This window comes from Triticum aestivum, chromosome 6B (genome assembly GCF_018294505.1).
Source record: "Triticum aestivum cultivar Chinese Spring chromosome 6B, IWGSC CS RefSeq v2.1, whole genome shotgun sequence".
Taxonomy (NCBI): domain Eukaryota; kingdom Viridiplantae; phylum Streptophyta; class Magnoliopsida; order Poales; family Poaceae; genus Triticum; species Triticum aestivum.
Genome location: NC_057810.1, coordinates 531,528,652 through 531,543,782, shown reverse-complemented (window position 1 = coordinate 531,543,782; position 15,131 = coordinate 531,528,652).

The window sequence follows — 15,131 nt, the reverse complement described above, 5'->3', positions numbered from 1 at the left end:
CTATCGTTTAAAGCCTTTTTTTAGCTAGGCATTGAGATTTCGATGATGCTCACAAGAAAGACAAGAATTGAAGCGCGAAGAGAGCATCATGAAACATGTGACAAACACATATAAGTCTAACATTCTTCCTATGCATAGGCATCTTATAGGCAAACAAATTATCATAGCAAGCAAAAACTAGCATATGTAAGGAAGCGGAAAGAAACAATAGCAATCTCAACATAACGAGAGGTAATTTAGTAGTATGAAAATTTCTACAACCATATTTTCCTTTCTCATAATAATTACATGTGGGATCATAAGCAAATTCAACAAAATATATATCACATAAAATATTTTCAACACGATCCACATGCATGCGAAGTTGACACTCTTCCAAAATAGTGGGATTAACATTAACCAAAGTCATGACCTCTCCAAACCCACTTTTATCAAAAATTTCATAAGATTGAACATTCTCCAAATATGTGGGATCTAAAGTTGACACTCTTCTAAATCCACTTTCAATATTATAGCAAACATTATTTTCAATCTCATATTCATCATGGGGTTTAAATAAATTTTCAAGATCATAAGAAGAATCACCCCCAATCATGATCATTGCAACAAATAGTAGACATAGCAAAACTAGCATACCCAAGCTTAGAGTTTTGCATATTATTAGCACAATTGACATCAATAGAATTTATAGTAAAATCATTGCAATCATGCTTTTTATTCGAAGATCTATCATGAATCACTTCATAAAGTACTTCATCATAATTTCCAGATTCATGAATTTCAAGCAAAACTTCATAAAGAAAATCTAGTGCACAAGATTAACTAGCAATTGGTTCATCATAATTGGATCTCTTAAAAAGATTAGCAAGTGGATGAGGATCCTTAAACTTTTAGCAAGAGAAGATGCAAGCAAAAAGAAGGCACATGGTAACACAAGCAAACAAAAGATCGAACAGAAGGTTTGCGAAGAAAAGGGCGAAGGTTTTCGAAAATCATTTTAGAAGTGGAGGAGAGGAAAACGAGAGGCGAATGGCGAATAATGTAATGCAAGGGAGAAGAGTTTATGATGGGTACTTGGTATGGCTTGACTTGGCGTAGATCTCCCCGGCAACGGCGCCAAAGATCCTTCTTGCTACCTCTTGAGCTTGTGTTGGTTTTCCCTTGAAGAGGAAAGGGTGATGCAGCAAAGTAGCATAAGTATTTCCCTCAGTTTTGAATACCAAGGTATAAATCCAGTAGGAGACGACGCACAAGTCACCGAATACCTGCACAAATAATCAAGAACTTGCAACCAACGCGATAAAGGGGTTGTCAATCCCTTCATGGTCATTCGCAAAAGTAAGATCTGATAGAGATAATAAAGTAAATATTTTTGGTATTTTTATGTATACTCCCTCCGTTCCTTTATATAAGGTGTATTATTTTTGGCACCGTGACCAATGCGCATAATTATGGGGGTGTTAGGACAAAATTACCATTGTCAAATTTGTAGGTTAGTGGCAACTAAATCAGTGAGTCCAAGAAAGTAAGAGATACATGCAATCGAGAGAGAGATAATTTCCTTCTACTGATACAAGGAGATATGCAGGAAATTAGGAGAGGGATACTTTCCACTTTTTGAAGGGATAAAAAGGGGATTATGAGGATTTAGAAGAAATGCACCTCACATCGTGGAATTTTATCAAAAAACAAATACACCTTATATAAAGGAACGGAGGGAGTAGATTGGAAAGTAAAGATTGCAAAATAGTAAACGAGATTCGACAATATGGAAAAGAGATGCAATATAATGGAAAAGAGACCCGGGGGCATAGGTTTCACTAGTGGCTTCTCTCGAGATAGCATGTATTATGGTGGGTGAACAAATTACTACCGAGCAATTGATAGAAAAGCACATAATTATGAAGACATCTAAGGCAATGATCATGAACATAGGCATCACGTCCGTGTCAAGTAGACCGAAAGGATTCTGCATCTACTACTATTACTCCACACATCGACTGCTATCCATCATGCATCTAGAGTATTAAGTGCATAAGAACGGATAACACATTAAGCGAGATGAAATGATGTAGAGGGATAAACTCAAGCAATATGATATAAACCCCATCTTTTTATCCTCGATGGCAACAATACAATACGTACCTTGTTGCCCCTACTGTCACTGGGAAAGGACACCGCAAGATTGAACCCAAAGCTAAGCACTTCTCCCATGGCAAGAAAGATCAATCTAGTAGGCTAAACTAAACCGATAATTCGAAGAGACTTGCAAAGATATCAAATCATGCATATAAGAATTCAGAGAAGAACCAAATAATATTCATAGATAATCTTGTTCATAAATCCATAATTCATCGGATCTCGGCAAACACACTGCAAAAGAATATTACATCGAATAGATCTCCAAGAACATCGAGGAGAACTTTGTATTGAGAATCAAAGAGAGAGAAGAAGCCATCTAGCTAATAGCTATGGACCCGAAGGTCCGTGGTAAACTACTCACGCTTCATCGGAGAGGCAATGGTGTTGATGTAGAAGCCCTCCGTGATCGATTCCCCCTTTGGCAGATCGCCGGAAAAGGCCCCAAGATGGGATCTCATGGGTACAGAAGGTTGCGGTGGTGGAAAAGTGGTTACATGGCTCTCCCTGATGTTTTTAGAGTACAAGAGTATATATAGGCGAAAAAAGTAGGTCGGTGGAGCTACGAGGGGCCCACGAGGGTGGGGCGCGCCTACCCCCCTAGGCGCGCCCTCCTGCCTCATGGACGCCTCGTTGCGTCTCTGACTTCAACTCCAAGTCATCTGGTTTGCTTTTGGTCCAAGAAAGATCATCGCGAAGGTTTCATTCTATTTGGACTCCATTTGGTATTCCTTTTCTGCAAAACTCTAAAATAGGCAATAAAACAGAAACTGGCACTGGGCCTCCGGTTAATAGGTTAGTCCCAAAAATAATATAAAAGAGCATATTAAAGCTCATTAAGCATCCAAGACAAATAATATAATAGCATGGAACAATCAAAAATTATAGATACGTTGGAGACGTATCAGGTCACCCCTTTAGTCACACGCCTCATCTTAGACTACAGACGAGGAAGGGAGTCGGCAACAGTCCCTGTTGCTACCTCTCCCTAGTCGGGCTGCACAGCCACGGTCGAGGATGCCCCCACATCCCCTACCTGAAAGACCGCCCGTGCGGCCGCAGCTTGAGCTAGAGCTGCCTGCGCAAGTTCTTTCGAACGAATGAGGGAATCAACTCTCGAGCCTCGCCCGCATTAGCAAGATCTACCCCGCTATCCCCCAAGTGATCGTCCAAGAAGGAATCTAGAATCGTAAAACGAGATGGGGGGAGCTATTACCTTCAATCTCCATTTTCTTCTCAGCTTGCAGCAGTTGAGCGTGTTGAAGCGAAGGCAGGTTACCCTTGGCACCCTTGGGGTGGCCGCTGGTGCGCACCGGAGTCGGAGAAGCGGCCACCGCCTTGGAGCGCCTGGCCTTGGAGTTAGGCAGCGTCGCGGCCTCCACCAGAAGGTCCGCACCAGGGCCAGCAGGAGCAGCCGCTGGACCGCCCCCAGCCGGAGCATTCGGGGATGCCAGCGCCATGACTGCCTGCTTTGGAGTGGCCGGGGCACCCAGGCTCTCCATAGCCGGGATCACCGCGGCCACCTTGCGTCCCGACATCTTCTTCGCCTACCGCACCGAGCCACTCTTGCTCACACCGCCTGATGTAGGAGAAGTCCACATATCGGAGCCGATTCTCGGGCCACCCGCAGCCATCCCCGGGGAGAGCAAGCCAGGAAGCGGGGAGGAGCGACGTCCCGAGTCACACGAGGCCGTCGCGCCCTTTTCCGAGTCAGAGTCGAGGGCCATGTCGGAGCCGTACTAATCCAGGGCCAGGGAGGCGCCCATCGGACCGAGCGTCGTGACCGCCGTCGAGCCCCCGCCCTTGGAAGAACCCGTCGTCTTGTCCTGGGATTTGTTGTGAAGACCTAGCTTGTCCCACGCCATCGTGTCGATGGAGTCTTCACCCATGCTCTCATCTTGGTCTTAGATCCACATCCTTGTCGCTAGGGCCTTTTTCATTGGAGGGCAGGGCGGGGAAGGAGGGGCCACACCGCGGCCCGGCAGAGCGAGCTCGGGCTCCAGCTTGATGTCGTAGCCCTCCCCATTGAACCACAGCTCGACGCGGCTGCGCAACTTGGCAGGGGAGCGGCAGGCAAACCGCATCCGCACCAGGGCCACCCTGATCAGGGAGAGCTCGTCGACCGCGATGGGGCAGCCGATCATGGTGGTGGCCGCCATGAGTTGATCCACCCGACGTTGCTTGGGAGGCATGCCCCAAAGCTTCACCCATACTTCTGCATGGACATGGCCTCGGGCTCCTCCTCGTGCACCTCCCGGATGTCCTCCATGATGTTGTTGAGAAAGAGGAAGAGCTCGCCGCTCCACGTCGCCATCCTCAGCATCGCCTTGTTCGGAAACACCACCGACAAGCAGTCCGTACCCACCGGAAGAACTTGCCAGCCCCACTCGCCTTCGAATAGGTGGGGGAGCTCCGCCTCCAGCACGACAGAGGAGAGCTGGCCCGAGGTCGCTGAGATGAAGGCCGTGTCAGATCCCAGGCCCTCCCCCTGAGCCGCGTCCGCAGGCCCCTCCATGAACGGTGGCAGAAGAAGCCTTGGCCCGGGATCGCGTTCCCCATGATCTGCAGCTGCAGCGGCTTGCCGCAGGTCGGGCAGTAGGCCGAGGCGTGGCCCTCTTCTTGACAGAGCACACACAGGGGCTTGAACTCGCAGTCGATCTGGAAATGGCCAACCCGCCCACACTTGAAGCACTCCAGGCCATCCGCCTCCTCCACCGGGATCGGCTCGGCCGCCGTGCCCTTGGACGACGACGGAGCCGCCGGCAGTGCAGGTAGAGCATGCCTAGGATCTGCTGCAGCCCCCGTGTGATGCTTCTGCTTCTTGGCGTATGGGTCGCCCACCCTGTCACCGCAGAGGGGGTGCTTCCTCTCCTTGCGCTTGAGCTCCTTCTTCTCCAGCCCGCGGCGACGGTCCTCTTCCTTCTTTTGGTGCTTGCGTTCTTGCTCCTTGATCCACCATGGAGGGGGTGGCCCCCAGCCCCCCGCCTCCGCCTCTTGGATCGCCATCTGCATCTTGGCCTTGGCGCGCAGATCTCGCTCCCATTGCATCTCAGCGGCCGGATCCAGTGGCACCATCAGCGGCTTCTCCATGTGCCGCTCACCGCGCGAGCCCATCCGCACCACCTCGGCGAAGGAGCGCCAGAGGGGAGAGGGAGCGGGCAGGCGGCAAAGACGACGGGCTTGCTTCCTGAAGCGTCGAACTTGCGCAGTGGTGGCTGGAAACTGAAAGTGCTAGTTATCGACTAGAGGGGGTGAATAGGCGATTTTTATCAAAGTCTTCAAAACTGGAAGTTTCGAAGACAAACAATAGAAATAACCTAATTGATATGCAGCGGAAGATAAACTACAACAAGCAAGCCATAGTCAAGTATGCAATAGCGTTAACGTACGAAGACTAATAGCAGCTAGGTAGTAGGATCGGGATGGAAGATAGTATGAAGCCAATCAACAATAGTAGTCAAGCAATGAAGTCAATCAGATAAGACAGATAAGCAATGACTTCACGAAGACAAACTCAAAGTAAAGGAGGGAAGAGATAGAACCAGTTGCTTGTTGAAGACACAGGATTTGTTGGACCAGTTCCAGTTGCTGTGACAACTATACATCTGGTTAGGGAGGCTGAGATTCAACTCAGAAGACCGTGTCTTCACCTTATTCCCCTTGAGCTAAGGACACTTAGTCCTCGCCCAATCACTCTGGTAAGTCTTCAAGGTAGACTTCCGAACCTTCACAGACTTCGTTCACCCGGCAATCCACAATGACTCTTGGATGCTCAGAACGCGACGCCTAACCGGCTGGAGGATTCACAGTCCTCAAGTGTAATAAGTCTTCAGGTCACACAGACAGAAAGACTTCAGTGATGCCTAACACTCTTTGGCTCTGGGTGTTTGGGCTTTGTCCTCGCAAGGATTTTCTCTCTCTCAAATGCTTCGAGGTGGGTTGCTCTCAAACGACAAAAGCCGTGTACAAACTCTGAGCAGCCACCAATTTATGGTGTAGGGGGTGGGCTATTTATAGCCACTAGGCAACCCGACCTGATTTGTCCAAAATGACCCTGGGTCACTAAGGAACTGACAGGTGTTCCAACGGTCAGATTTCAAACACACGCAGCAACTTTACTTGGGCTACAAGCAAAGCTGACTCATCCAGCTCTGGATAAGGTTTGCTCTCATTGTCTTCACTCGAAGACATAGGATTTGAGTTGAGCATCACTTCAGTCACTCTGACTTAGTTCACTTGGACCCCACTTAACAGTACGGTGGTTCCTATGACTCAACAAAGAAGAAAAGGAAGCAACGAATCCACACAGTCTTCGCGCTCCATAGTCTTCACGCAATGTCTTCTCATGTCATAGTCTTCAATATGAATATCTTCTCATACCACCATTGTCTTCAATGTCTTCATACATTTTTAGGGGTCATCTCCGGTAGGTAAACCGAATCAATGAGGGACACTACCTGCGTTATCCTGCAATTCTCACAAACGCATTAGTCCCTCAACCAACTTTGTCGTCAATACTCCAAAACCAACTAGGGGTGGCACTAGATGCACTTACAATCTCCCCCTTTTTGGTGATTGATGACAAACTGGTTGAAGTTTTCAACGGGGATAAATATGTGAAATTGTAAGGATAGGAAATAGTCTTCATAAGTTGCAAGGGCTCCCCCTGAAGATGTGCATGTAAGTAATTTGCTTTTGGAATGCAAATGCACATGGCAGGTTGTACTTGTGGAGATCCACTTCAACTTATGAAGATAATTCATCATGCATGAACTGATATAGCAAGTAGAATGACATGCATAATGAAAAATGGACGTCTACAGAATGATCTAAGTGCGGAAGTTACCATAGCACATGCGGAATTTATCATCGCATCACAGTAAAGCAAATAAGTAGCAGACGACCATCAAGTTTAGGTGTTACAACTCAGAGAACCAAATGTTTCAAAAGGCAAGAGTTGTAAGCACGCAGCAAAATATAATGCAACCGCCCATATGAACCCGCTTGAAGACTATCAACTCATACGCTTCTCCCCCTTTTGTCAGTAAGGACCAAAAAGGTTTGAAGACATAGAGCATCTACTCGTCATCATGAGTAGGTGAAGCAGCAGGGTTGTCGTCGTTGGGTGGCGGTGCAGATGAACTTGGTGCAGTATCGATGCGCACAGTAGTAGGAGGTGGTGAAGTAGCATCATCGACATCATCGATCACTCTGGCATTTACCGTTGCCGCGGAGGAAGAATATTCAGAGTCTTCAAGAGATGGAGTACGACGCAGGACAGCAGTCCGTGGAGGAGTGGAGTCAAACTGGAATCTTTCATTGAAGCCATCGTCTTGAAGATCAGCTTCAGCACTGAGCAGGGTCAAACTCTTCCATGATCGCCGGCAAGTTTCATGAGCAACAAAGGCATTCTTGGTGGCAAGGTTGCGAATGCGATTGACATCCACCAAGAGGCTTTGCATCTGTCTCTTGAGCCAGAAATGATGCTTATCCTGTTTCTGATGAAGGGCCACAAGAAGTTCTCGGTCATTGAGAACGCGAGAACGCTTCCGAGGCCTTTGTGCAATGGTGCTTTCAGTGGCTTCAGTGGGTGCTCGATGAGGCAGACGAGTGTTTCCAGCCAATGGATAGATTCGTGTCGCTGCTTGAACACCTTCAATAGGCTGAGTGAAGCTTTGGTGCTCGGCATTCTGAAGACAAAGAGGCCTCTTGGCAGGGTCAGAGTATATAGCTTCAACTGACATATCAACCTCTGGCAGAAAGATCATATGATTGCGAGTAGAGGGCTGATAGTTGACAGATGAGTGTCTCTTGATGAGGCGCATGACCCATGGAGCATAAAACTTCAGACCAAATAGGTCAGAGCCGGAAGTAGCAAGTTGCCTGATGAAGAACTCTTGAGTGTTGAAGCTGATGCCATTGAGAATATAGAAGACCAAAGTCTTCATAGCTCCTTCAAGCTTGGCCGCTGATGAATGTCCTTTGACAGGCCATAGAGTTCGCCTGATGATATGATATATGGTGCGAGGCAGATACTCAAGGTCTTCAACAAAGAAATCTGTTGGATATTCAGCGTCAGATGGCAAGGGCTTCATCATGCTCAACATCTGGCTCATATTGGGTTCTGGCTTATGGAAGATACTCTCTACTGCATTGCGGTGTAGCAGACAGTCAGGTTCATATAGTTCTCCAGGAGTGGCTAGCCCTGTAAGCTCGATGATATCCATAGCTTTGGCTTCATGATGAACATTTCCAGTCATCCACTCGAGAACCCATGTCTTGATGTCTCTGTTGTAGCCGCGAATGTGTAGAGTAGCATAGAATTGAAGCAATAGCTCTTCATTCCAATGTTCTTTGTCTGTCACAAAGTGGAGCAGACCAGCATCACGAAAGCAATCAAGTGCTTCTTCTAAGCACGGCAGTCCAGCAATGGCTTCTGTATCAAGGCGCATATGAGGGAAAATGCGCCCTTGATCATATAGTACGCATGAGTAATAGCTTCTCTGCTGATAGCTCCAGAACCGATCTGATGATATCCTTGGCTTGGAGTAGGGGTTCTTGGTGCTGTCAAAGAAGGTATTGTGGCTTTTGAAGCCATTGGCATTGAAGGACCCTGGTGAGTTTGCAATACCTGGAAACCTTGGCAACCTAGGCTTTGGCTTCTGGACCTGAGGCCTATGCTCAATATGATAGTCAAATTGAGGTCCTGAGGCAGTAGGCGGAGGCTCCAGAATGGGCCATCGGACAGTGGTAAGCTGACCATGACTGTATGCTTGCTCAATTGTGTGAGGCCTTGGTGGCGGAACAGGAGCAGGGGCAACAGTTGAGGCGTCAGGCTGCACAACAGGTGCTTCGGGAGCGATTGTCTCATTGGCTTCAGGTGCAGCAGCCTCAGTTGTTTCAGGTTCAGTGGCCACACTTGCTTCAGGCACACTAGTTGGTGTAGGCTCCACATTAGCGTCAGCCATGACTACGTCATTGGCTTCATTGGCGTTGGTGGTGGCAGCCTCAACATTGTCAACTTCCTCTTGACGAACAGGAGGGTCGGGCACAGGCACGTTCACATCAGGAACTGCTTCTTCTTCAATTGCTGGGGGAGTAGGTATATGTACTTCTTCTTGATTTTCTTCGGCTAATGCAGCCAGAATGTCTTCAGCAGTATGTGCTTCAGACTCGGAGACATTCACACTTGGAGTGAGTTCAGAAAATACTTGACGTGCAACAGGTTGGCGTTGCACTTTTCCTTCTGGAACGCTCGACAGAGGAACTTGAGGCCTTTGTCCTTTGCGAAGCCTGCGAAATGCTGGCAATGCCTTGGGAGATGGAGTTGGTTGGGCCTGAAAGTCTTCATCCTCTTCTTACACGAGGGGTGTAGCTTGTTGTTGTTGTTGGGGAGTACTGGGGGAGTCTTGTAGTTGTGGGTGATCAGCCCACGATGCATCCTGAGCAATTGGCGTTAGTGGACGACCAATGCTGATGAGTTCGCTATTCGTTTGAACAGGCGATGATACCACGTCATGTTCGATCTGAGGAAGAACTTCATCATCAGCTACATTGTCATCATGACCAATGTCTTCAGCGGCGGTGGGTTCAGCTGCTGGAATATCTTCAGCTTCATGAGCCTCTGAGGGAGCAGGCTCATGAATGATCATCTGTCTTTCTTGATGTTCAAACGCAGGTCGAACCATTGAGATGGGTTCAACAACCAGAGGCTCTATGGGAGCAGCCCGATTTTCCTTGGTCTTGCGCTTCTTCTTGGAGGGAGCAGCATCAGAGGCTTCGGTATTCTTCCTCTTTCTGGCTTCAGCCTCGGCAGCCCTCGTCTTCTTCTGTTCAAAAGCGGTTGTGGTGACCTTTGGCTTCGAGCCAGTCATGCTGCTCGGGAAGATAATGCGAGGGGCTTCTTGGCATGAGGGTGCAGGCTGGTCAGCAGGAAGCTTCTTCTTTTTCTTCGCAGCCATCCTGGGGTCAATGCCAGGATGGCCAAGTGACTTGCGCTTCTCAGCCTCATTGTAGGCAAGCACACACTTATTAGCCAAATTCTTCATACGCTCTCGAGAGCCTTGAGCTTCTTGGCGCTTCTTGAGAAAGGCTTCTTTGAGCTCATGCAGCATGACCTTGAAGTTTTTGACATCTTGCACACTGAGCTTCGCAACGTGCTTCTTGAACTGAGCCTTTTCATAATCAATTTTGTTCTTTAGCTCAACAATGCGCTGAGCAAGAGCTAGCTCAGAAGCAATGGCGCCATTAAAGGCGACGCTGAGGCCAATGGGAAGCTGCAGATCGTCAAAGCTGAGGTTGGGGGTGTCAAACCACTCATCAATGAAGTTATGAATGATTGCCACATCAAAGAGAGGCAAGTTGTTGAAGATTTCTGCTTCTTCCTTGCTTTTGATCAATTGCTCAAGGGCATCATCTGCAAGATCTTCATCACTGGACAGATCAATGGGATCTTCACGCAGTATAGCGGCAGGAGTCAAGGCTTGATCAGTATGCCTGACAAGTTGCTTTTTCTTCTCCGTCTTCTTGGAGATACGGGATTGATCTTCAGACTGCACACTGGCTTCAGGAGGTGCAGTGGCCAGAGGCTTCGCGCGTAAAGCTTTTGGAGGTGCTGATTTAGAAGCCTTTAGCTTCTTTTGCTTCTGTGGCTTCGAAGGAGGAGCTGGGGCTTCATCAGAATCAGCCTCATTGTCAGAATGATCCACTTTGGCACCTTGTACCAAGATGTAGGAGATGAGGCCATCAAGGTTTGCAAAGGGGCCAATTCTATTTTCTTCAGCTTCACGTGTGCCATCCTCACGGGGAGCAGAGGGGCCAGGATTGAAGTCTAATCCCCATGACTTCTTGTTTTCCTTTGCCGAAGCCTTAGCAAACTGGAGGTTGCGCTTGAAGAGATTGTCGTCACGACACCAGAGCAATGATGTTGGGTCGGCTTCTTCAGGCTGTGGTCCACGGACCATGCAAGGATAGAATTCTTGCGCAATGGCTTCAGCTTTGTTCTTGGGGGGAAGGCCTCGATAGAGAATATCACCCCAAGGGCTTTTGATAGCATTTTTCTCTGCGTACTCCTGGGTGACGAACTTGTACTTGTACCACTGTTCAGCCCAATAGCGTCGAATCCATTGGATTCGAGTCTTGCGCTGATTGTAATCTTCTTCAGGATCTGTTTTATACATTTCTGCCAGATCCTCAGGCAGATCCTTTGAAGTTCCCCCACGACGCTGTCTGCCACCCTTCCTGACAGATTTCTCCGTAGCCATGAACTTCAAACTGAACGGTTTCAATATGTTCAAAGGCTTCAAAGGCTTTCGCTTGCTGGTCAGACAGGAACTGGCTTCAGGAGAATTGATATGATGCTGTAAGTATTCTGCAAACGAATGCAGACTATGAGAACCAAGGGATTCTCCCACGGACATGTACCTGTGACAGCATTAGAGATGCGAGGGAAGGGGAAGAGGTCATATGCATTCTCAGAAGATTTTGAAGATAAATCAGTTTGAAGACATTGACCTCATGATGCGAAGACATTCACTTATATGTGGTGAGTTGGTTCCAGATTTGTACCAATCCGTGAATAAGTACAAGTGAGGAATCAAACTAGATAGGAAATCTAAGTGAATAGACTAGGCATTATGAGATGCAGACAGAATAGATCTAACATTGAGTAGGTAGAAACCACTTTCGGTAAGTAGGATGAATCTATGAAGATCAAAAAGGTGGTAAAAATAGAGTTATAATTACCGCACGACGAACTGCTAGATGGGAAGAATAGGAGACCGAGCAGTTCAGCCCACCGTGCCCTAACTTGGCGACGGAGGACACCTACGGCGACGGCGGAGAGGACGATGTCCGCGGCCGGCGTGAGGACGGCGTCGGAGAAGTCGCGGCAGCTAAGCGCTTCGTCGCCGGCATCGTCGAGAGCTAGCGGTGGCGCTAGGGTTTTGACGAGGTGGAGAGGTGGAAGAAGGTTTTCTTGACCGCAGGGGACACGTATTTATAAGTAGGTGTGCGGCACAGCGCAATTACGCAGGTGCCCCCTGTCTGTTCACATCCGTGGGACACGTGGCAAGCATGCAACATACATAGAGTTGTCCCACGTTCCCACGCCCGCCAGGCATGTCGGAGAGTTGTTCCGGCTTCTCCGGATTTAGACAATAAAGATGAATCATTTAAATAGGACTTGATGTTTGTCTCTGTGTCTTCTGCTGACTAGGACGCAGAGAAGACATTCGACAGTTTCAATAGAATGCATATGATTTGGACAGATAGAGTTTGAGATAGAAAGCATAGAGGGGTTAGGGTCCGATCACATTCACTTAGTTCAAAAGATTCAACTTGAAGACATAGCTATAAGTGAATGCTGTAGAGGACAGAACGCTAGTGTGTATATATATATATATATATATATATATATATATATATATATATATATATATATGCAATCAACTCATCATAGCGCAGAAAATCATGAAGATAAATAGAAACTGAAGACAAACCAAATGCGAAGTCTTTGCAAAAGTAACGCCATGAGTGAAACACTTCAAACAGAGAAATTTGGTGGTGGCGTTACCCACCGTATAGGAAGCATTAGACCCAGACATGGCGCACAATTATCGTGGCGCTCCGAAGTCAAATTCCATGTTAATGTATTCACACTCAGAGTGTAAATCTTCATTGATTGAAGATATACCTTACTTCGTGTGTTGCACATCTAAGTCATCAACATGCATAAGTGTTAGGATGTGTGCCTGATCACAGGACATTAGAGGATTCCAAGATATTTAGCTCACACCGTAACTTGCAAAACCTTTTCTCATCCAAGGGCTTTGTGAAGATATCTGCCAGTTGCTCTTCAGTGTTGACGTGCATGATATCTATATCTTTCTTCATAACATGATCTCTGAGAAAGTGATGACGTATTTCAATGTGCTTTGTCTTCGAGTGCTGGACTGGATTGTTGGCTATCTTGATGGCACTTTCGTTGTCGCAGAAGAGAGGTACTTGTTTCAGGTTGATGCCATAATCCTTGAGAGTTTGCTTCATCCATAGAAGCTGAGCACAACAGGATCCAGCAGCAATGTATTCAGATTCAGCAGTTGAGAGTGATACACAGTTCTGCTTCTTTGAAGACCAACAGACAAGTGATCGACCAAGAAAATGACATGTGCCTGATGTAGACTTGCGATCCACCTTGTCACCAGCATAATCAGCATCCGAGAATCCAACCAAATCAAATTTTGAGCCCTTGGGATACCATAATCCGAGTGTTGGGGTGTAAGCCAAATATCGAAGAATTCGCTTCACAGCTAAGTGATGCGATTCCTTTGGTGCCGCTTGGAATCGAGCACACATGCAAACACTAAGCATAATATCTGGCCTAGATGCACATAAATAAAGCAAAGAACCAATCATGGAGCGGTATACCTTTTGATCGAACTCTTTACCATTGTCGTCGGGACCAAGATGGTGTTTGGCTGGCATTGGCGTCGTGTAGCCTTTGCAGTCTTCCATTCCAAACTTCTTCAGACAATCTTTGAGGTATTTTTCTTGAGATATGAAGATGCCATTGCTTTGCTGACGAATTTGAAGACCAAGGAAGAACTTCAGCTCACCCATCATGGACATTTGATATTGCTCTTGCATCATGTACCCAAACTCATCACTGTACTTCTGGTTGGTGCAGCCGAAGATTATGTCATCCACATATATTTGGCACACAAACAGTTCACCATCATATGTCTTCGTGAAGAGTGTGGGATCGAGGGATCCAGGTTTGAAGCCTTTGCTCTTCAGGAAGTCTTTCATTGTATCATACCAGGCACGAGGAGCTTGTTTGAGGCCATACAGTGCTTTGTTTAGCTTGTACACCATATCAGGATGTTTTGGATCTTCAAAGCCAGGTGGTTGTGCGACATATACTTCTTCTTCAATCTTGCCATTGAGAAATGCACTTTTCACATCCATTTGATATAGCAAGATGTTGTGATGATTAGCATAGGCTAGCAGTATGCGAATAGCTTCAAGCCTAGCAACAGGAGCAAATGTTTCATCGAAGTCAATTCCTTCAACTTGAGTATATCCTTGAGCCACAAGACGTGCTTTGTTTCTGACGACTTGACCATGCTCATCTTGTTTGTTCCGATATATCCATTTTGTGCCAATTATGTTATGCTTGCGAGGGTCAGGGCGCTTGACCAGTTCCCAAACATTATTCAGCTTGAACTGTTGAAGTTCTTCTTGCATGGCTTGAATCCATTCAGGTTCCATAAAGGCTTCAGCAACTTTCTTGGGTTCAGATATTGATACAAATGAAAAATGCCCACAGAAATTTGCTAACTGTGTTGCTCTTGATCGAGTAAGAGGACCAGGTGCGTTGATGCTATCAATTATCTTCTCAATTTGTACTTCATTTGCAACACGAGGATGAACTGGACGAAGACCTTGCTCATGCTGATCATTGTCATCATTGGAAGTATTGTCTTCGGTCTGAGCATTGTCTTCAGGTTGGTTTGGTGCAGAAATGATAAGTTCCTCTTCAGGTTGTGCTTCAGAGGGCATGATCTCACTAGTTCCCATCAGCTTGATAGATTCACTGGAAGGAGCTTCATCAAGTGTGTTTGGCAGGAGCTCTCGTTGTGAACCATTGGTTTCATCAAATCGCACATCCACTGTTTCAACGATTTTGTAGTGGAAGAGGTTGAAGACTCTGTAAGAGTGCGAATCCTTTCCATAGCCAAGCATGAAGCCTTCGTGAGCTTTGGGTTCAAATTTTGACTTGTGATGGGGATCCTTGATCCAGCACCTAGCACCAAAGACTCTGAAGTAGCTGACATTTGGCTTCTTGCCAGTAAGGAGCTCATAGGATGTTTTGCCCAGAAGCTTGTGGATGTAAACACGGTTGATGATGTGACATGCAGTATCAATTGCTTCAGGCCAGAATTTTCTTGGTGTCTTGTACTCGTCAAGCATTGTTCGAGCCATCTCAATGA